Genomic DNA, 22,614 nt, shown 5'->3' on the forward strand with positions numbered 1-22,614 from the left:
AGATGCAAGTAAGTTTAAAGGTTGTAGGCTCATGCCTGTAATGCCAGCACTTCAGGAGGCCGAGGCGGGTGGATTGCTTGAGCCCAGGAGTTTGAGACCAGCCTGGACAACATGGGAAACCCCATCTCTACAAAAAGTTTGCCAGGCGTGGTGGCATGAGCCTGTAGTCCCAGCTACTCAGGAGGCTGAGGTGGGAGGATCACCTGAACCCGGGAGGTTGAGGCTGCAGTTAGCCATGATCACGCCACTGCACTCCAGCCTGGGCGACAGAGTGAGACCCTGTCTCACACACACACAAAAAAGTGTATAGGTTGTTATGGAAAACTGAGACTGCTCACATCTCATAACATCTACCCCCAACCAACTCTGATATGTGGGGGAAAAAAATCACCAAGTGAGAATGAGAAGGTAGAGAGGCCAACACGTGGAGGCGCAGAAAGAGGCGAATCCTTGAAATAGCCCCTCTGGAGACTGAGAAAATGAGCAGGCCGGAGAATAGAGTAGGACTGCAGGCAGCAGTGAGGTCCCACCTGAGGTTGCTGAGCATAAATTTAAGGTAGCCCCAATCTGTGTGACAGGGTGATTTTTTCCTCCAGTGCCCAACAGCTTAGGTAAAGGAATGGCCAAGACAGACAGCTGGATTCAGGGTACACACTCTAAAATTTGTCAGGCAGATAAAACAGAAGAATAATGAAGTAATGGAGTTGAGAACACTGGTCAGAGGCCAATGTTATCAGCCATGGAGTCCTTCCTCAGTAGAGAAGGAATAGGGGACAGTAAGCGGATTATAGATAAGGGGAAAGGAGAAAGCAGAAAGACTGCAGATCTTAATAAGTTTGGAAAATAAACATGGTGAAAATAACCAAATGAAAAGAACTGGAGGACTCAAAAGTCATGGGTTCAGAGGTGCTGTGGTTTCTTGATGACATGACCTAGGGGTGGCCATGGGATTGAGTGATTGAAGCACAGTGGAGAAGGTAATTGGAAATGGAATCAAGAAACTGAGAAGTCAGGTATGTTTCATGGAAATACCTAGATAGCTAAAGAGGGGGAGGGATAACATTAGGAGAAATACCTACTGTAAATGACGAGTTAATGGGTGCAGCACACCAAAGTGGCACATGTATACATATGTAACAAACCTGCGTGTTGTGCACACATACCCTAGAACTTAAAGTATAATAATAATAATTTAAAAAGGTCATTGAAGAGGCTGGGTGTATCAGGGAGTTAGCTGATGATGGAATGAGATTCCCAAGGTCATAGAGGAAAAGTTTCAGAGGAAAGGGAATGTAAGAGATATAAGAAAAAATTTTTTCCTAATCTCACATACTCAACGAATACAATACTTCTGGTCACCAAAATGTGTGGAGGTTTTCCTCCACCTACAACCAGTTCTTCAGTGGACACAATTATCCTATAATTTAACACAATTATCCTATAATCACTATCTACCTGGAGATAGCATTAGATCCCACAGGCAGAAGGCTCAGTCTCCCAAGATTGCTTCCACTTCAGATGCCAATTCCAATGTTTCAGTATTGTTACCTATACTTCTGACTGACTGGTTATAAATTAGGGGTTCCTATGAGGATTCCACTTCTCGGGTTCAATTAGTTTGTTAGAGCAGCTCACAGAACTCAGGCAATCACTACTTACATTCATCACAAAGCATGTGATGTGGTTTGGATCTGTGTCCCCACCCAAATCTCGCATTGAATTGTAATCCTCAGTGTTGGAGATGGGGCCTGGTGGGAGGTGACTGGACCATGGGGTGGATTTCCTCCCTGGTGCTGCTCTTGTGACAGTGAGTGCTTTCAAGATCTGGTTGTTTAAAAGCATCTCCCCACTCTCTCTTCTGCTCTGGCTATGTAAGATGTGTGTGTTTCTTGTCCTTCCACCATAATTGTAAGTTTCCTGAAGCCTCTTCAAAAGCAGAAGCTGCTATGCTTCCTGAACAGCCTGCTGAACTGTGAGCTGATTAAACCTTTTTTTTTTTTTTCTTTTTTTTAAATTATAAATCACCCAGCAGCGAGAAGGGACTAATACAGAATGTTACAAAGGATAGAGATGAATAGCCAGATGGAAGAGATGCATAGGGCGAGGGATGGGGGGAGAGGCATGAAGCTTCCCTGCCCTTCATAGACATTCCACCCTCCAGGTACCTCTACATGTTCAGCAACCTGGAAGCTCTCAGAACTCTGTCCTTTGGGTTTTTACAGAAGCTTTATTAGGTAGGCATGATTAATTACATCATTGGCCATTGGTAATCAGCTCTACTTTGAGCCCCTCTACCCTCCCTAGAAGTTGGAGGGTAAGGCTGAAAGTCCCATCCCTCTAAGCATGCCTTGGTCTTTCTGGTGACCAGCCCCCCTCTTGAAGCTATCTAGGGCTCCCCAGCCACCAATGTCTTATTAGCATACCAAAGACACTCTTATCACTCTGGGGAGTCCAAGGGTTTTAAGAGCTGTGTGCCAGGAACCAGGGGAAGGGACCAAATATATATTTCTTTTCCTTTTTTTTTTTGAGTCACTCTGTTACCCAGGCTGGAATGCAGTGGTGCAATCTCAGCTCACTGCAACCTCCGCCCCTGGGTTCAAGTGATTCTCCTACCTCAGCCTCTGGAGTAGCCGGGATTACAGGCTCCTGGCACCGCGCCCAGCTAATTTTTGTATTTTTAGTAGAGACAGGGTTTCGCCACGTTGGCCAGGCTGGTCTTGAACTCCTGACCTTGTGATCCACCTGCCTTGGCCTTCCAAAGTGCTGGAATTACAGGCATGAGCCACTGTGCTCGGCCCTAAATATTTATTTCTTGTCACAATATCACAGGGCGGAATGGGAAACTGAGTCTAGTATGAGGATGAGAGTTCATTAAGAGGATAACTCATTGAAAGAACCTCCCCTCTTGGATACACATTAAGGATACTGAGGGTCTGAGGGATGGTGGGTTTAGTAGGCTGCACAGATGCAGAATTAGTGGGAATGGAAGAACATTTAGGTCTCTTAGCCTTCAGCTTTGTCCTGGGTGTGTCATACTTCCAAGGCTCCTGAGTCTCTGGAAGGAGTGGGCTGAGTATTGATTCCAGGGATAGGTTCAGAGCTGAGGGTTGCTGGTCTGCAGCACTGGACTGGCGTAGTCTTTGAGATGAATGCAGGCCTGTCCCAGCTCCTTCACTCTCTCATATGCCATACTGTCTCAGTACCTCTCTGCCTGTTCATTTTAGGGCTTGATTTTGTCTCTAAACTTAGAGTCCAGGAAAAAGTATTCAGTATCCTTAGAGCACTAGGAGTTGTGTTGGCAAAGGCAGATAGCCTGACCCATTATAGTATTAACTAATTTCAACCCACACTAATTATCAAAGGTATTCATTTAAGGAAAGATGTGGTGTTTAGAGTAATCTTGTGGAAAAACTGCTTTCATTTAAAAAAAAAAAAAAAAAAAATGGAGCCAGGTGCAGTGGCTCACGCCTGTAATCTCAGCACTTTGGGAAGCCAAGGCGGGCAGATCATGAGGTCAGGAGTTTGAGACCAGTCTGACCAACACGGTGAAACCCCGTCTCTACTAAAAATACAAAAATTAGCCGGGTGTGGTAGTACGTGCCTGTAATCCCAGCTTCTCAGGAGGCTGAGGCAGGAGAATTGCTTGAACCCAGGAGGTGGAGGTTGCAGTGAGCCAAGATCACACCATTGCACTCCAGCCTGGGTGACAGAGCAAGATTCCATCTCAAAAAAGAAAAAAAAAAAAAAGGATAGAGACAGAATTTAAAAGTTCTCTGACACATCAAATATTGATTTTTTTCTTAAATATGAAAGATTCACCTAGTTTTTTGTTTTGGCCTCGGGTTGGTTTATTTATGTACTATATTTGTTTTTATTCCCATGGTGATTTCTTTCTTTCTTTTTTTTTTTTTTTTCCCTGAAGTGCAGTGGTGCCATCTTGGCTCACTGCAACCTCGGCCTCCAGGGTTCAAGTGATTCTTGTGCCTCAGCCTCCCCGAGTAGCTAGGATTACAGGAGCACACCACCACGTCTCGCTAATTTTTTGTATTTTTAGTAGAGACAGGGTTTCACCATGTTGGCTAAGCTGGTCTTGAACTCCTCACCTCAAATGATCTGCCCACCTCGGCCTTCCAAAGTGCTGGGATTAAAGAGGTGAGCCACCGCACCCAGTCCCATGGCGATCTTTTGCTGTTGCTGCTTAAAAGACACAGGTCACCTTTTAGCTTCTGTCCAGTTCACTACACATGAACAATTTAGTTTTCTTTAGAACACTCTTGAGCCCTTGAAATGTCATACATAAGGGGCCAGCTTTCTTATGTTTTCCCTGTCAGCAGATTTTGTTAAGAACATCTTGCTGGTAGACCCCATCTTATTAATGATGAGATTCAATGAACTCCTGAAGGGTAAGGTTTTTTTTTTTTTAAAAGATCTTTTGATGGGGTTTGATGTAAACCTCAAAGGTCTTCTCTTTATGTCTGTTCTACTCCTTTTCTCTTGCATTATTAATTCTCCCATAAATTGCATACTTCTAATGAAGTGTTACCTTCATGCTGACTTCCTAAGTTTCAGGGCAGCATCTGGTGACATAGGGATCATTTTACAGCAGCGTCACAGCATCAGTTGACAAGAAGGTCAGTAAATAGCATTGTTACGGATCTTAAATGAATCCAACACTTATAGCAAACCAGGTGGTGTGGAGTTTGGCTGTATCAGATGTGCAGGGTAATGATGCAAATGACCATGCTTACACGACCCTTCTGCATGACTTAGGAACAATGCCTACATTATCTTTAAGATACAGAAAACACAAGTAACATGTAAGAGACGCTGTTAAGAGTCAGTTCCCTTGTTCACTAATATCAGTGTGTCATTAGTCATTCTTTGTATTCTCATGTAACTGATTAAATCTATTTGGGAAAAAGTGTCAGCCATCGTGTCTTAGATTCTGTTTCTTAAAAAAAAAACAAAACAAAACGAAGGGTAAGTTGGGGGAGGGCTGTTGATGGCAGTTTGCTGCTGCTAAATCCGGCCTGCTGTTTCTGGCATTTTTTCATCTGTGCTGCCATCTAGAGAGGAGAATTAGAAACATGCAAAAATAAAGCCCCAAGATGGAGTTCAGAGAAAGTGGATATTTATTTGTAGAAAACTGGAAGAAACATCTTGAGATTTGGGACTATAATTTTATATTTTTCTCTTCTTTCTCTCTGTCCCTCCAAGATCCAAAACAGGACTTGGATATCCGTGTCTCAGTTTTTATGAGGACATTCCAGGCATTGCTGGGAAGCCATTTCCTGGATTCGAACTGACTTCTTACATACCTAAAATTCAATTGTATAAACTTTCTGGGACCGCTAAATTGTCAGGAAGTGGTCTCACTTTTCTATAGTTAAAACATTGCTGGAAATGCGCACGTTCCCAGACCTGTAGGATTTGGAAATAAAATGGCAGCTTTTTGTGTGTGAATGAACAAGAGAAAGAAGTCCTTTCAACACAGTGGAGCAGTTCCCTGAAGTCTGTGCCTTCCACAGAATCTACTAGATCTGCGGGATGTTTATAGGTGAAATGTTGGTCAAATGAATTTGGGGACTGCAAGGTAAAACAACGTTAAGCAGTTTTTATAGGCTTTAATTTACCAGTATGCACCGCCAACTTGCAAGAGAGGAAAATGCTGGGCAAGCTTTCCCAAACTTGTTTGACCTTTAAACCCTGGGCTTTTCATAGATCTGGTGTTGTGTGGCACTTACATTCGGAGCTATTACAACAGGGAAAGGACGTTAGCCTGCTGCATATATACCATGCACAAACACCAGTCCTCCCTGACCCCATCCTATTCCTTCTCTCTGTGTCTCAATATTTTTGAAGTTTTGTTTTGGTTTGAGTAGAGATTGGGGAATTTAACTACTTTTTTTCCTCTAGCAGGATTGTAACAGGAGTAGGATCTGTTTGATACTTGCTACTCCCAGGTAAAACAAAGTAAGTTTACCTACAACATATGCCAAATTTTCTCTCTCAGCTTACATGTCAAAAAGCACATAGAAAGATAGTCTTTTTACTCAGCACACATTTAGTGTGCTCTAATTCTGTGTGAGGTACCACTGGGAGGGGAGAACAGAGGGAAATAAAATATGATCCTTGACTTAGTCAAATCATTAAATACATGGAGTGATAAGTTTATACACAGATTACTACAAGTTCCCTCATACAGACAAATAATGGTCATACTAGATTTAGTCATCATAATTGAAATAATAGGGCTTAGTTTATGTGGAGCAAGGCCATGGAAACTATCCATGGAAAAAGAAACTAACAGCCTTACAGAAACTCTGTTGCAGTGGCATCCATTGTTAGAGCATCTCACCTTATTTTAAAAAAGGAAAAAGTCAATGGCAAAGAATATCTGTCTGCATTAATGCTGGAAAGTGACATTCTTGATGAAACTAAGTGAACAATATTAATAATGCTTCTCTTTTGATAATTTTTCTGCATTTTAGGAGATGGAACATAGAATTCATATTTTTGACTCAAAAAGTAATGTCTCTATTTAGGTATTAATAAGGATATGATCCCTTACAAGGGATACGTATTATTTCCACTTCATGAAAGCAACAGGGGCTCAGAGAATTCGTTTGTTTAATAGCTTGTAAAGGGCAGGCTTGGAATTCAAATCCAGTTCTATCTGGCCCCAAATTGTCATTTGTGTTTCCCTTTTTGTGGGGCAGAGTAATTTTAGAAAATGTTTGCATACTCTCTGATTTCTATAGCCTAAAAATATGATGCCAAAGCAAAATGAGGTAAACAGCTTTCCTGAGCTTTAGAGAATTACACATACACAAATAGGAGACTGCAAGCTTTGTAAGAGCAGAAACCTCAAGGTCATATCTGTTCTCTTTGCCACACTAAGCCCAGCGCTTAGCACATACCTGGCATATAGATCCTCAATAAAGATTTGCTCAATGACGCGCATATGAATGACAGTGTTTGGGATTAGGTGGTAGGCACTCATGAAAACTTTCCATATCTTCTTGTATTTTTTGCAAGATAGCTCACAGTTTTGAATCTGCAAAGGAGAAATAAGATAAAGGTTAATACAGGCCATTTGAAAGTATGCCTTACCTCCTTATGAAATGGTCTGAATCTGATCAAGGGCAATTTTCACATTTATGATTGTACTTTCCAGTTAAAACTCATAATTAATTAATCATATTGTGAGTCAATTTGTGGATGATTGAGAACCTTCCCCTGCATAGTTGTTTGGTCATTTCCCAACAAATTCATTCCCTGAAAATGGCTAAAAAAATTAGGCTTGAAGTAAAACTAGATTTGAAGGCAACGACTAAATCTTATTTATATCTGTATTCCTAGAATCTTGCTTTATAATAAGAGCACAATATATTTTGAAAAAGAAGGAAGAAAAAAGAAATCAAGGGTAGCAAAAAGGAAGAAAAATGAGAGTTAGGAATCTTGGATTTTAGCCTTGGGTTGACATTGTGAACTTGGGCCAGTCATTTCTTCATTTTGTTTCTAAGTTTCCCTTTTTGGAAGCCAGAGGTGTTGACCTAGTTGACCACTGAGGCACCTCCAGATTCTAATTGCCTGTGGAAGAAAGAGACTGGGGTCATTCTTGGTATAAACATGCCCATGCTTCCTTGTGTCCACTAGGGGGCACTGTAGTACTAGTGCAGCGGCCTCCCATCTTCCAATTTATTCAATTCTGTTGACAGTTTTTTTCCTGTTTTAGTCCCCTGGAAAACATTCTTTAACTTTCAAACTCAAATTTACACTACAAAGTATGAGATTTAATTTGGTACAGAAAGCTGGATAAACATAGGAAGAATGTAGTTCAATGATTAAAAGAGAAATTAGGGCCAGGCGTGGTGGCTCACACTTGTAATCCCGGCACTTTGGGAGGCCGAGGTGGGCGGATCACGAGGCTAGGCGATCGAGACCATCCTGGCTAACATGGTGAAACCCCGTCTCTACTAAAAAATACAAAAAAATTAGCCGGGCATGGTGGCGGGCGCCTGTAGTCCCAGCTACTCGGGAGGCTGAGGCAGGAGAATGGGGTGAACCTGGGAGGCAGAGCTTGCAGTGAGCCGAGATCGCGCCACTGCACTGGAGCCTGGGCGACAGAGTGAGACTCCGTCAAAAATAAATAAATAAATAAATAAATAAAATAAAAGAGAAATTAGAATCATAGAGCTATTTGCATAGTTACGTTATAAGATGTTAAGATTTTCTGTGGTCCAAAAGGGGGGCTTTGAAACTCTTTTAAAGAAAACAAAGTGGAAAAAATTGTAATTCCCAGAATAACAAAAACATAAACTTAATAAGTATGTCAAATCTATGTGAAGACAACTATAAAATTGCCAAGGTTTAAATAGAGATATACCATGTTCTTGGATAAGAAAACTTGGCATTTAAAAAATTTAAAATTATTCCCCAAATATATTCATAAATATAATACAATTCCAATGGAAATGCCAATGGAATATTTTTTTGAAACTTTACAGAAGAGTTCTGAAATTCATTGAGAAAAATTAAACTGAAAAGAGTTAAGAAAGAAAGACAACCATTTGAGAGGAAGGAGGATTTGAACTGCCAGATTTTTTTAAAAGATAAAACAACTGAAATTAAAACAGTAGCATAATGACAGCAAAATAAACAAACAAACTAATAAAACAGCGAGTCCAGAAACAAACCCAAGGATGGTGTCCTGGATGTGTTTGTTTGTCTGGTGTTTGTGTGCTTTGGTATTTGGCATCTCAACACTTTTCCTGTTATAGAAACTGAAAAAAGGCATATCTTCCTCTTCTAGACAGCAAGGACATCAGCACATAACGGGTTTGTCCAGTGGGATTCCCACACTGAATCCAGAAGGAGTGATGCAAAGATGCAGAGACCATCAAGCTATCCACCAAGACAGTGATGATGTCAGTAATTCAGGAGAAGAGAATGTCTGGTGGTGGCACTGTCCTTAGTTTCTATTTAGGCTCTTCCTATAACAGTTCTGCACCAAGTTCTGGCAGCATTCTAATCAGACTGTTCCTACAGTGGTCCTTGGCTGGTTCATCTGCTGCCAGCCTCCTTTGGCTCCTGTCTGATTCCTGAGACTGATTTTTAACTTTCCGATAGAATTTTGTATATAGATACTGTTACTCTTTCAATAAATTCCATTATACTTAATCTACCTAAAATTGGTTACTAATGCTTGCAAATAGGAATTCTGACTTGTACAGAAACTGGTAATGGGGATTCAGTTACAAACAGCAGACTTTCAGGGAAATCAGGAGAATCTGGGTATGCAGACTCATTGTGTTTGAAGATAATAAAAACCAATTAATATTCAAAGATGAGACTCTGGAAACCCACAGCCTGTAGTAGTAAAATAGCTAATGAAATTAATGCCTGTGAGGATTAGGATTGAGTTGGGTATTAAAGACAAGACCGTGGGGGACAGAATTGCTGTTTTCACAGAACAGTATGAAGGAAATGAGGAATTCAAGAGCTGGGTGCTAAGGCTAGCTGTTTCATTTGAAGACATTAACAAATGAAAATCTCTAAATTCTCATCTTAAAACATGAACTGAAACCCAAGTGTGAATTTGTTAAAAGAAACTTATAGCCCCAGGATGGAGATAGCTATAAACCAATATTTGTTCTTGTCGATTGCTGATTTGCAAATCAGTCAAATTCACCTCCTTACCTGGGGTCTTAGAAGAGCATGTGTTAAAGTGCTGATTCCGAAAGAGTAAGATCTTTAAAGTTAAAATGCTATATAGGGGAGAATTTGAAGAATGCAGAGACTCCTTGCCCCCAAACTCAAGCCTTCTTTGCAGCTGAAGCTTTTACGTATAAAGCTATTTCTCCTTTGTTTGAAGAGGCTGAAATTCCCTAGTTTGAGGGAGTTACCTTATAAGAGGTTCTCTTATATCCTACTGTTACTCTGCACTATCTCCAGATCTGCAATGAGTCAAATTTGCTGGGTGCGGTGGCTCACACCTGTAATCCCAGCACTTTGGGAGGCTGAGGTGGGCGGATCACCTGAGGTCAGGAGTTTGAGACCAGCCTGGCCAATATGGCGAAACCCTGTCTCTACTAAAAAATACAAAAATTAGCCAGGGATGATGGCGGGTGCCTGTAATCCCAGCTACTCGCAAGGCTGAGGCAGGGATAATTGCTTGAACCCAGGAGGTGGAGGTTGTGGTGAGCCAAGATCACACCACTGTACTCCAGCCTGGGCGATAGAGCAAGACTGTGTCCCCCACCCCAACCCCCCAGAAAATTCTAGTGTGCTTCAAGAGGCCAGTTTACAAAGTGAAGCTTAGTAAGCTATGTCTCAAGCAACAAAGGAATGGAAGAACTTTGCTAATTAATCTGTGGGATGTGAGTTAGAATAGATTTTAAGAATGTTGAATGAAGAAGAGGACACAATTTGAGATTGGGTTGAATTTACTAATAGGGCTTACAAGAGATTCTGGATTATTCTAGTTTGAGAAGCTAGGAATAATTCTGTTTGCTCTGCTAAATGTTCATCGAAATTTAGACTGAGGGGTGAGTCATACAAAATAAAGTTGAGATGCAAATCTCTTAGGTAAAATGTAAAGGAACAAATTTTTAAATTTTAGGAGACAGGAATGCTGGATTAGATTTGTCATATCTGACCCAACCACCCACCTCAATTGTGTCTTCCAAAAAAAGATCTAGCCAAGTGCAGTGGTTCACACCTGTCCCAGCTACTTGGGAGGCTGAAGTGGGAGGATCACTTCACCCAGGAGTTTCAGGCCAGCCTGGGCAACCTATCAAGACCCTGTCTCTAATTAAAATAAAAATGATAAAAAGGTCCAGAAAGCACTCTTTACAAAGGCCTTGAGAAACAAATCTATGAGGGAAGGGTCAGCATATTTGAAACGTGATTTAGAGAACGTTTCATGTAGACCAGTGATGATGCTGAAAAGAGGTTACAGTTGAATTTGGCTTACTGAGTTTCAGAGGGATGGCAGGATCCCAGAGCGACATAGTCTAGATAGCACATTTGCATGGGGCTAAGTTGAAAGGTAGTAGGGTCAGTGTGAAAATCAGAATGCTCTGACTTATGGATTCATGGGAGGTGACTAACTGATCATGGAGTCCCCAGGACTGAAATAAATAAGAAGTCACTAAGGTCCTACTTGATTTGTATAGCAAACAAGCAAACAAACAAAAAACCTTCATGTCTAGAAAAGAGAGACAGTATCCAATTTCCAGATATGAATCAGTTCTCAGACACAGTTAAAGGAAATCTGAGTACCCTTGAGGAAGTGCCTACTTGAATCTACCTCCTGGAATACAAAGGGACTTGTGGCCATTTATTAGGACAGTTGTGAATGATGAAGCAGAAACAGTTCACTTTCATCTGGTACAGACAAGAATATAGCTTTACCTTCTTGCCACAGGATTACATCACCTTTTGGACCCTGGGTCACAATGAAGTCAGCAGAAAGCTTCTTATTTCCTCATCTCACATGATATCAGACTATTCATCCTATACAGGTGGGGACAAAAGAGTAGAAAGCAATAAATTCCTTGGACACCTTGAAAAAGACACGTGAGAGCTTGAGTGGGAATTTTTCAAGGGTCCAGTGGTCTACAGAATATGTTTGGCTGTAATTCTAAAGTGAGAGATAAACTGTTGTACCTGAGCTCCTTACCAATGTGAAGAGGCACTATTTTGGTGGACCTCTTTGGATTTTAGAGGCTTGCTACTAGGTCCCAGTGGAACACCTAAGCCTGAGACACCAAGTGACTTTGCAGTCATAATTGCCTATCAGGATCCAGGTGTTAATTCAGGCTCATAACTCACTAGGCCTGGATAGTCCTGAGGATGAGTGAGTTTAGTGAGCACGTTGCTTGTATTCTCCTGCTGCTTACGTCTGTCACACTGCTGTCCCTCCCTAGCTTACGTGTGTCTCATGGGGTATTCACTATGTCCAATTGGTTTGAGAGGAAAAAATTAAAATCTTGGTTTACAGATCCTTTTTTCTTGGTTTGAAGTGGGTTGCTTTAGCATTTACAGCTCACTCCAAGACCCAGAAAGACCAGGGGAAAGGACGAGCCTTGGCCGGGCACGGTGGCTCATGCCTGTAATCCCAGCACTTTGAGAGGCTAAGATAAGAAGACTGCTTGAGGCCAGGAGTTTGAGACCAGCCTGGTCAAAACAGCGAGACCCCATCTCAATCTATAAAACAAAAAATAAAAAGAAAAAAAAGGGATAATCCTCAAAATGGGCAGAAATTGAAATAATATGTATCTCATTGTTCAGTTTGCCTGGAATTAGCAGTGGCTAATAGTTTGGTAACTTGACCAGTGACTTGGAAGGGTTAAGATTGGTCACAAGGAAGTCTGAGTAAAAAGTACATGAAAGGACCTCTAGAAATGGGCCAGAAGATGTGAACATTATACCTCATATTATCATTGAAAAGGAAAGTAGATATGATCAAATTATCTAGCTATCATGTTTAAAATTTTAATTAGCTCTGGAAATTACACTGAAGATTAATATGTATATCCAATAAACTTGATCCAGCAGTGGTTGAATCTGCCAGTGTGTGTGTGTATGTGCGTATGTGTGTGTGTGCATGAAAAATTCCTCCTAAATCCTTCCTCACTCTCACTCTTCCCGTATAAACCCTTACGTTCCCCTGAGTATGGTTTACAAGCTACTGAACTAGTTCAATCTCACTTTAGAGAATAAGAAAATATCCAAAAAATTGACTTGATCTGTCTCAGGCCATATAGTGTCTACCAGAATAAAGGCTCATATTCTCCTCTTAAACTGGCGCTCTCTCCAAAATAGTACGTGACTTCTGTAATTGAGAATAAATTCAATATAATGGCAACTCCACTCTTCCCTATTATCTAATCCATTACTCATCATGACAGAAAAGTATCACCATTTTCCATTCCTCAAAGCATGGAAAACTGAATGGCAGGATAGATGCCTGAAGGAAAAAAGATTAAATATTATAATGCATATTTGTAATTTCCATCATATTACCTTTCTCCCTTAGACTTGGAGTGGCCTTCCATCTATAAGTGGCAAACAGTGTAAAGGACATTGTATTCGTTGTTAAATTAAGGGACAGGCAGCTTAAATCTTTGAAAGATGTCTCCAGTTGTGACTCGTATCTAAGGTTGCACTGTCTAATACAGTAGTTACTAGTCACATGTGGTGATCAAGTTGAAATCTGGCTAGTCTGAATTAAGATATGCTGTAAGTCTTCAAAATCTGGTGTAAATTTACCAGATTTTGGTGTAAATATACACCAGACATAGATATATAGCTGGTATATATTTAGATACCAGATATATATCTGGTATATAGATATAGATATACGGATATATATCTGGTGTATATTTAGAAGACAGTATGAAAAGAGAATGTAAACTATTTAATTAGTAATATTTAAATATTGATTACATGTTAATCACATTAAACAATTTTGGTTAAAGAAAATACAGTATTAAAATTAATTTCATAAAGAAGCCAATCTGAGAAGGGTGTACACACTGTGTGATTCCACCCATATGAAATTCTGGAGAAGGCAAAACTCTGGAGACAGTAAAAAGATCAGTGGTTGCCTGGGATTAGGGTGGAGGGAGGGATGAACCGGTGGAGCACAGAGGATTTTTACGGCAGTGAAACTACTCTGTGTGATACTATAGGTCATAAAGTTCTCCAGACTCATAGAATGCACAACGCCAAGAGTGAACCCTAAAGTAAACTGTGGACTTTGAGTGTTCCAATGTAGGCTCATCAGTTATAAAACATGTACCACTCTGGTGGGGGATATTGATAATGGGGTAGGCTATGCATGTGTGGGGGCAAGGGGTATATGAGAAGTCTCTGTACATTCCTCTTAATTTTGCTGTGAACCTAAAACTGCTCTAAAAATAAAGTTTTTTTAAAAGTCCATTAAAATGTATTTTACATGTTTCTTTTTACTTTAAAAAAATATGGCTATTAGAAAATTTAAAATCACAAATGTGGCTTGCTTTATATTTTTATTGGTCAGTGCTGATATAAGGGATTTAGCAAAAGAATGGAAACCAAACCAAGCAGAATTTGGCCAGTGTTTCCTGTAGCTCATTAGTGTTGTCAGAATTATAAAGATGTTAGGTACTCACACAAGTGTATGTGAGCTACTAAGCTTTCAATTTTGGCAAAGTCACCATCTGCAAATCGCAATTTCACACTTTCCAAAAAATATTGGAATGATAGTGAGCTAGTCCTCAAGGATAAGGACTATGTCTAGTTTTGTTTTTAACACAGAACAAGTTACATTGCTGGCATTTGATAATTTTGCTTTAAAAATCAGGTGGACTAGAGCTTTTAGTTCTTCAGGGAAGGTACAGGGAAAGTGGCCCTCTGGTGAATTGCTTTGAACACAGAAATATTTACTTTGAAATTGTGAGCCTCGCATTACTTTATCATATCTATCCAATTTTATTTCACTATAAAATTTTAATTCCTCTGCCCTTAATCATGAAAGTAGAGGAAGGCAGAGTAGACAATGAGTTAATGGTATTCTCTATATGCGATATACAGAATTTTAAGGTGGCTATAATTATGTTTAATTCTATTCATTAAATCAAAGATTTCTCCCAGACCAGTATATACCAGCATGTGACAGAAATCACAGTTAATGCCTTCCTCATCAGAGACCAAGTAGGACTCCTAACTTCCAGAATGTAATGATTACTTTGGCATCCTACATTATGCAGCAAATCCAATAAAGTACAAACAACCTGCCAAGATATAATGTGAGTGCTACAATGGGACATCATACATTTTAGCTCCATACCTGCTAGAAGTATCATAAAAGTGAGTGGTGATACTCAGAATAGTGTCTTCTCAAATCTGTTCCTCCTTTTCCTGTGTTGATGGCATCCCCATCTAATCATAGTCCTATATTTCCTCATTTTCATCCCCTGTGTCCAAGTGGTCATTCAGTAGTACCAATTCTACCTTTCAAATGTCTCTTGAATCCTTCCATTTCCCAACAATTTTCAGCGTAACTTTCCTAGGTGATTCTCTCATCAACCCTGCCTTGGACACCTGGAATACTCTTTATGTAATTAGGTTTCCAGCACAAGCACCTATTAAGCTGTTTTCATTTTCCCCCCATTTTATTGAGGCTCCAAATTGCCAGCAGAATTATTTATCTAAACCTATCCTTCCCCTGCTTGAAAATTTGCCAAATGGATCCCCATTACCTGCAGGATAAAGTCTAAACTTCACATGACATTTAAGGCCCTATATATTGTAATCTCAATTTACCTTTCCGAACTTACCTCCCACCTCTCTTACCACACCCTGGACCCTGAACATCCAAGTTTTTTTTTTTAATCACATAATCAAAAATCCATGAACATTCCAAATTTTTAAAAGTTGGTAATAGTGAGGGACTTGAAAAGATTTGTATACAGTAAAATGAACATGCCTCAAATATAAATCTATTACTCGTAGAAAATTTATTCTATGCATTTCCTTTTGTCAATGAAGTGGTAATTCTTTTGATAGCAAGTGATAGAAACCTAATTTGAATTTCTTTGATAAAAATGAGAAATTATTGGCTTATGGGTTCCAAAGAAGGGTTATAAAGCCAAACAAATTGATGAGCAGAACTATAGTTCTACCTCAGAAACCCCACTGCCATCAAATTTCCCTTTGACAACTGGCTTGGCACTTCTCTGCATATCAGCTTCATCTGCTCTCACTGCTGACAGAATCTGCCCAAAGCAGAAAACATGGTTACCAACAGCTACTTGGGTCAGTGTCCTTTAAGAACCATGTGGCTGTCTCTCTTTCTTCATTCCAGTTTGAAAAATCCAGAGGAAGGCCTGTTATTGTACTGGCTTAGATCAGGTGCACCTATCCCTGATTTATCAAGTGTGGCCAGGAAAGTAGGATCATGTAAACACAGAAAATTTCTGGCTGTAGCCATGTGGATGGTGGTGGGAGATGAGGATATACTCCTTAGGAAAGAGTGCTATTAGTGAAGGCAATCGCACAGATATCTGCCAGAGCAAGTAATTCTTAAGAATTTTAGTGGAATTAAATCAGAAGAGCTGAAAGTTATATAATTAATTACATTTAAATTATATATTTAATTATATTTAACTTCATTTATAATTACTAATTGATCCAGGTCTGCTAGCACTGTAGCTGGCCCCACCACAATAGATTTTTAGACTTGTTTGGCCTACAAGTTTGTACTCATAATTTGCTTATTCTTATTTTTTGTTAGTTTTGTTTTAGGTATCTAATTATATTTGTTCTAAATACTAATAATTTCATCTCCTAATAGTCGTAACTCATATTTCTATTTTGTTGTTTATTTTACTTGCCAGAACTTCCAGAATTATAGGAAATAATCATTTGTGTTATTGTAAAGTTTATATGTGTGTGTGTTTATGTATATAAAGACTACTAGTGTAAGGAAGCAGGAAAAGGGTATCTCCATTAAGTGACTATTTACATTCCTGTTGGAGCTAGAAAGGAACTTAAAAGACACCAGGGTTTGTAACAAGTCAGTATGCAGAGGATGGTATTCCCAGTGTTTGAAACAGGCCGGGTGTGGTGACTCATGCCTATAACCCCAGCACTTTCGGGGGCCAAGGCAGGAAGATCACTTGAGGCCAGGAGTTTAGGATCAGTCTGGGCAACGGGGTGAACTACGAAAAATTAGCCAGGCGTGGTGGTGCATGTCTGTAGTCCCAGCTACTGGGAGGCTGAGGTGGAGCCCAGGAAGTTGAGGCTGCAGTGAACTATGTTCACACTGCACTCCAGCCTGGGTGACAGAGGAGAGACACGGTTACAAAACAAAACAAAACAAAACACTGAAACAATGTTGGGTTGTGAAACAACATATAGGTTGGTGAACTACTGCTGCCCTGAGATATCACCCTTTCCCACCGTGCCTCATCCTTATGGGCCAATAACTAAAGGGTTAGATCATAGCAGGGGGCTGTCCATTCTGATTGGTTTCAACTGTTTTAATATTTTGATTATCAGTGATATTAGAACCCAGTAATTTGACTGTATACTCCTAGCGGAACATACTACCTTGGGATACACACACACAAAAAACAACTGCAAATAAATCTTTAATGACCAAATTGTCAGACAGAGAGAGAGATTACAAGCTGCCTCTAGCTCACTGAGCTCCAGTGGAAAGAGAAGGAGGTAAGAAAGATTTCCATACTATGGCCCACAAAGCTATCAGTGGTAAAGCATTCAGGAAGTTACTGGATACAAAAGTCACCTGCAAGAGTTCAACCTCTACTAGAGTGCTGAAGAAACTTCGTCACTGAGATACTGCTGCACAGCTACTGTGGTACTCTATAAAATTAAATATTATCAGAAGTCTATCAACTCCTGATTTGCTAACTTCCCTTCCAGCATCTGGTGCAAGAAATTTCTCAGGACTTCAAAACAGATCTGTGCTTCCAGAGCACAGCCATTGGTGCTTTGTGGAGGCAAGGGAGGACTATTTGGCTGGCCTTTTTGAAGACGACAACCTATGTGTCCTCCATGCCACATGTGTAACAATTATGGCAAAAGACATCCAGCTAGCACATAACGTACGTGAAGAACATGCTTAGGAGAATGGCGTAAACCCAGGAGGCGGAGCTTGCAGTGAGCTGAGATCCGGCCACTGCACTCCAGCCTGGGCGACAGAGTGAGACTCCATCTCAAAAAAAAAAAAAAAAAAAAAAAAAGAATTCACTGTGATGGAAAACATTTCATTCTTCTCTCTCTCTCTTCCTCCTGACACTGGTAGTTGTGAATGTTAGATTTTTTTCCCCATGAGGTCAAATGGTACCTACATACAATGACAACAAGTGGAAAAACAGAAGACAGAAATCAGGTACTGGCAATTTCTCCATATTCATTTGTGTATGAATTTTTAATATAAATGCAGGGACACAGGTTTGATTATATGAATGTGTCAAATTTTCACATGTACAATAAAAATATGCACTATTGTGTATCAATAACAAATTTAAAAAATGCAAGGACACAAAGCATTAATGCAAGTCAAAATGTTTCAGTGAACAAGTTTCAGCAGTTCAACTTTTTTTTTTTTTTGAGACGGAGTTTCTTGTTACCCAGGCTGGAGTGCAACGGCGCGATCTCGGCTCACTGCAACCTCCACCTCCTGGGTTCAAGCGATTCTCCCGCCTCAGCCTCCCAAGTAGCTGGGATTACAGGCACCCGCCACCATGCCCGACTAATTTTCATATTTTTTAGTAGAAACAGAGTTTCACCATGTTGGCCAGGCTGGTCACGAACTACTGACCTCAGGCAATCTGCCTGCCTCACTCTCCCAAAATGCTGGGATTACAGGTATGAGCCACTGCACCTGGCCAGCAGTTCAACTTTATAACAATATAAATAAACCTGTTAAAATTTTCTGGACAATGCCAGCATTTGGACTTTTTAAAAACAAGCAAATTTCTTATTCATGGCAACTAAATAATGTTAGTAGCATTTGATAATACAGTCGATTCTGTGCATTCACTGTACTTTTCTGAGTTGTCCTACATGCAAGTACAGGTTTTTAATGTCTGTCTTCTGGGCTATTCCTGTAAGTTTGCTATTAAAATATATTAAACTATTTTTTTAAAAGGAGAAAATGAAAGAAACACAAACATTGGTCATTTTATGATATTAAGGAATTCTTGTTAATGTTTAAGGTATGCTAATGGTATTGGTATTATTATTATTTTTCATGTCAGACGGGTAATGTGCTGATGACATAACAAGGTTCAAGGGTGGCACATCTCATGGATGCATGTGAACACCCAATCATCACGCTTATGAACTACAAAAGGATCAGGATTATGTTTTTAAAAAGTCTTTCCCTTTCATGATAAATACTAAAATATTTACAGATCAAATAATACAGCTGGGCAGCTTCACAAGAATCCATTGGGTGTTGAGGTAAAGAGAAAAGTGAATGGGTGTAGATGAAATAAGAGTGGTTATGAAGTGATGATCTTTGTTGCTGTGGGATTGGTTACTGAATTAGTCTCTCTATTCTTGTGTATGATAAAAATTTTCCATTATAGGCCTACTGTGGTGACTCATGCCTGTAATCTCAGCACTTTGGGAAACCGAGGTGGGCAGATGGCTTGGGCCCAGGAGTTTGAGACCAGCCTGGACAACATAGCAAAACTCTGTTGCTACAAAAAATAGCCATGATCATGTCACTGTACTCCAGCCTGAGTGACAGAGTGAGATCATGTCTCAAAAAAAAAAAAAAAAAAATCCATTACAAAAAAATCAACAAAAAAGTTATTTATTTACTATCACTCCTGCAGGTCACGTAACTAAATTCCCTAAATTTATGGTTGGAAAAATTTGAGCAAAGAATTCCCCCAGGACTCTTTGCAAAAAAGCACTTTGGAAAGCTCTTGCTCTTTGGAAAAAAAGCAAGGACTTTGGAATCTCACTTACTATACCAGCTATGTGACCTGTGGCAAATTACTTAACCTTTTCAAGTCGCATTTGAGTTATCTGTATAATGAAGCTAATAGCATTTATCATGATGGGCTTTGTGAGAACTAAAGGAAATAGCACCTGTAAAGGGCCTAGCACAGTGAGCAGAGAGTAGACGCTCAGTAGTTGGCAATTGTCACTATTATAAAGTGTCTAATATCATACAGCTTGTAGTAGTACAGTCAAGATTTAAAGCACGGGTTTCCTGATGCACAATTCTGCCGTATTAGGTTATTTCTTTTGAGTAACAAGCTTTTAATAAGTACCAGCTGAACTGAAGAAAACAGAGAAACACCTGAATGGAAATTAATGAACAACTGACAAGAAGATTTGTTTCCCTAGATATGATATCATATCATATCTTCAATAATGGCATCAATCTTGTTTCTCATTGACAGTCATGGCCTGACTGTATCCTTCCCATGAAAACATTCGGTTCCATGAGGGCTGGTTTAAATAAAAGGAATTTGCTTTAGAAGGGTTTCTATTTTTAAATCTGTAACAAGAGGCCCCATATGCAGCACAACTACCTATAGATGATAATCTGACTTGACCAAGGTCACCCTGCTAGAGAGAGGCAGAAATGGGTTTAGAACCTATATTTCCAGGTATATATATTTGCTTTCAGTAAATATGCTATTTTTATTTATTTATTTTTGAGACAGGGTAGAGTGCAGTCGCATGGTCATAGCTCACTGTATTCTCAACCTCCTGGGCTCAAGCGATTCTCCTTGCCTCAGACTCCTGAATAGCTAGGACTACAGGTATGGGCCACTGTGCCTGGCTAATTTTTAAATTTTTTTTTGTAGAGACATGGTCTCACTATGTTGCCCAGGCTGGTATTGAACAGTTGGTCTCAAGCAATCCTCCTGCACTGGCTTCCCAAAGTGCTAGGATTACAGCTGTGAACCACAGCACCTGGGCTGAATATATTGTTTTTAGATGTTTACACATTAGGAAAAATAATTTCCACTATAAAGCATACAATGTATGGTACTGTCTTTCTAAGAATCAACAATAAGGAATGTTCCATTTATCATCACATGGACTATTGTTTTTCTTCTTTCTTTTTTTTTCTTTTGAGGCATCAGTTTCAGCAGACGCCCTTTGCCAGGTGCCCCTGGCACTCTGAACTTCTTATCATCTGATCTGAGGAAGAACTGCAGGGCTTTAAACAATGTATGTATTTATTGGCATTATTCTCTTTGTTCTCTACTTACATAAGCCTCCCCAGTTCTTTCTTCTTTCTCAGTAATTTTGGAAACCTTTCATAGGAAGGGAAGAGAGAATAGGATGTCTTTATTCTCTGTACTTCTTGGTGGAAGCGAGGGAGAATATATGATGGAACTGATGAATGGAAATGATAAAACTAAAGGACTTTACCCCAGTCACTCTGCTACTATACTAATGAAAAATTTAATTGTGTTTAATAAACACCTAACATTGTGCTAGATACTGAGAATACACAGGTGATTCAGACATTTTATCAGTTTGGTGTACCTGCCCTCAGAGAGCACAGTGTCTAGTAGGTTGGGTAGGTGGGTATCAAAACAACTATAATAAAAAGCTAGAAAATATAACCGTTGAGGTGAAAATGAAATGCTTTAGCAAGAAGAGAGAAGTTCTGACAAGAACAGACAGGCTTTCAGAGAGAAAGTGAAGTGTGGTTGGGGCCACGAGGCATCTTACTTCAGCAGACTGAGAATCAGAATTTAAGACTTGTTACTCCGAGACTGTTGGTGGTTACATCATATGAAGGAAATCGGAAAGGACAGGGTGTATTCTGAGAACACTGGTGTGGCACCAACTGCCAGCAGCAATTCCACTTGAGGGTTCTTTCTTGCCTTTTCAAAACAAAATGTAAACACAGAGGATAAATATAATCAAACCAAACCAAAGTTAAAAGAATAACAATACGATACGGAACAGGCCAGGTTCTTTCTGTTCCAGAACCCACGTGTCAAGGAAGAAGCCATAGTATCTCTATAACATGAATGTGGCTATCCGTTCATCAAATATTTAATGAACCCCATTGTGTGCTGGGCATTGGGATAAATGCTGTGGACAAAGCAGTGAACAAGACAGCCGTAGCTTCTGAGTTCACAAAGTTTATATTCTGACTAGGGACACAGTCTTTAAACAGCAACTAATTACATAACTACAACTGTTAATAGTCAGTGTAAAGAAGTGAAGATGCTAGGGGAACAGTTAACAGTCTGGGGTATTAGGAATTCTTCTTTGAAGAAGTCACATTTGAACTGAGTGCTAAAGGAAGAGTGAGGGCAGAAGCTGGAGTTAGGGGTTGAGGGCAGGGGAAGAGTGTTCAGGGTAGCACCACCAGTGTGGGTGGCCAATGAAGAGTGAGAAAGCTAAGCGGGTGGGTAAAAACCTCTTTGTGCATGGCCTTGTAGGCCCCATTCATGATTTGGGTCATTACCCTTACACGCCAGGAAGCAACATAGCTTTGAAAGGTCAGTTTGAGTGCAAAATGGAGAAAGGATCAAACAGAGAAAAGAATCGATGGCAAAGGCCAGTCAGAAGGCTACTGGGACCTGCCTAGAATCCAGGCAAAGAAATGAGGGTGACTTGTATTAGGGTGGAGACACTGGGGATGGAGAGATTCAGGAAGAAATGGGAGGGTGATCTGAAGGAGGAAAGGAATGGACAAGATGGTAGTGGTAGAATGAAGGAAAATGGATGGAAGGAAGGAAGGACAAGAAAGGGTGGACAAGATCAGGGGAATGGATCAGCTGGGATGGAGGAATGGACATGGGAAGGTGGTGGTGGACAAGGAATGGGTGACACAAGATCAATGTGGTGGGGGCGTGGAGATCGGGGCGACCACCAGGGTGGTGGAGGATCTGAAGATCGGCCAGGAAGGAAGGACAAGATCAATGGACAATGGACAAGAAGAAGATCAACAGGACAGATCACGGAAGAAGGAATGGAATGGTCGAGTGAGACAAGATCAGCTGGGTGGTGTGTGTGGATTGAGAGGACAACAGGAAAGGACAAGATGAAAGAAGGAATGGGATTCACGATTTATCTGAATGGAATGAACGATGGAATGAA

At 40.2% G+C, this 22,614-nt stretch overlaps 1 protein-coding gene, 1 long non-coding RNA gene and 1 other non-coding gene across 3 annotated transcripts in view; 1 reads left to right on the forward strand and 2 right to left on the reverse strand.

The window, feature by feature from the left end:
- The window catches only part of NFE2L2 (nuclear factor, erythroid 2 like 2), a 152,485-nt gene that overhangs the window by 95,788 nt on the left and 34,083 nt on the right, over window positions 1-22,614 (reverse strand). Inside the window, exons 2-3 of the mRNA XM_031651380.1 lie at window positions 11,419-11,520; window positions 6,921-7,057 (exon numbers count right to left, since the gene is read on the reverse strand). The gene's annotated coding sequence lies outside the window, so the exon portion shown is untranslated. The remainder of the gene's footprint in view (window positions 1-6,920; window positions 7,058-11,418; window positions 11,521-22,614) is intronic.
- On the forward strand, window positions 4,344-8,898 carry LOC116269168. The gene is made up of 3 exons (XR_004176578.1): window positions 4,344-4,403; window positions 5,917-5,973; window positions 8,816-8,898. It is a non-coding gene; the product is annotated as an uncharacterized LOC116269168 (long non-coding RNA).
- LOC116269319 lies at window positions 18,774-18,877 on the reverse strand. Its single transcript, XR_004176796.1, has one exon. It is a non-coding gene; the product is annotated as a small nucleolar RNA U13 (small nucleolar RNA).

This window comes from Papio anubis, chromosome 10 (assembly GCF_008728515.1).
Source record: "Papio anubis isolate 15944 chromosome 10, Panubis1.0, whole genome shotgun sequence".
Taxonomy (NCBI): Eukaryota; Metazoa; Chordata; class Mammalia; order Primates; family Cercopithecidae; genus Papio; species Papio anubis.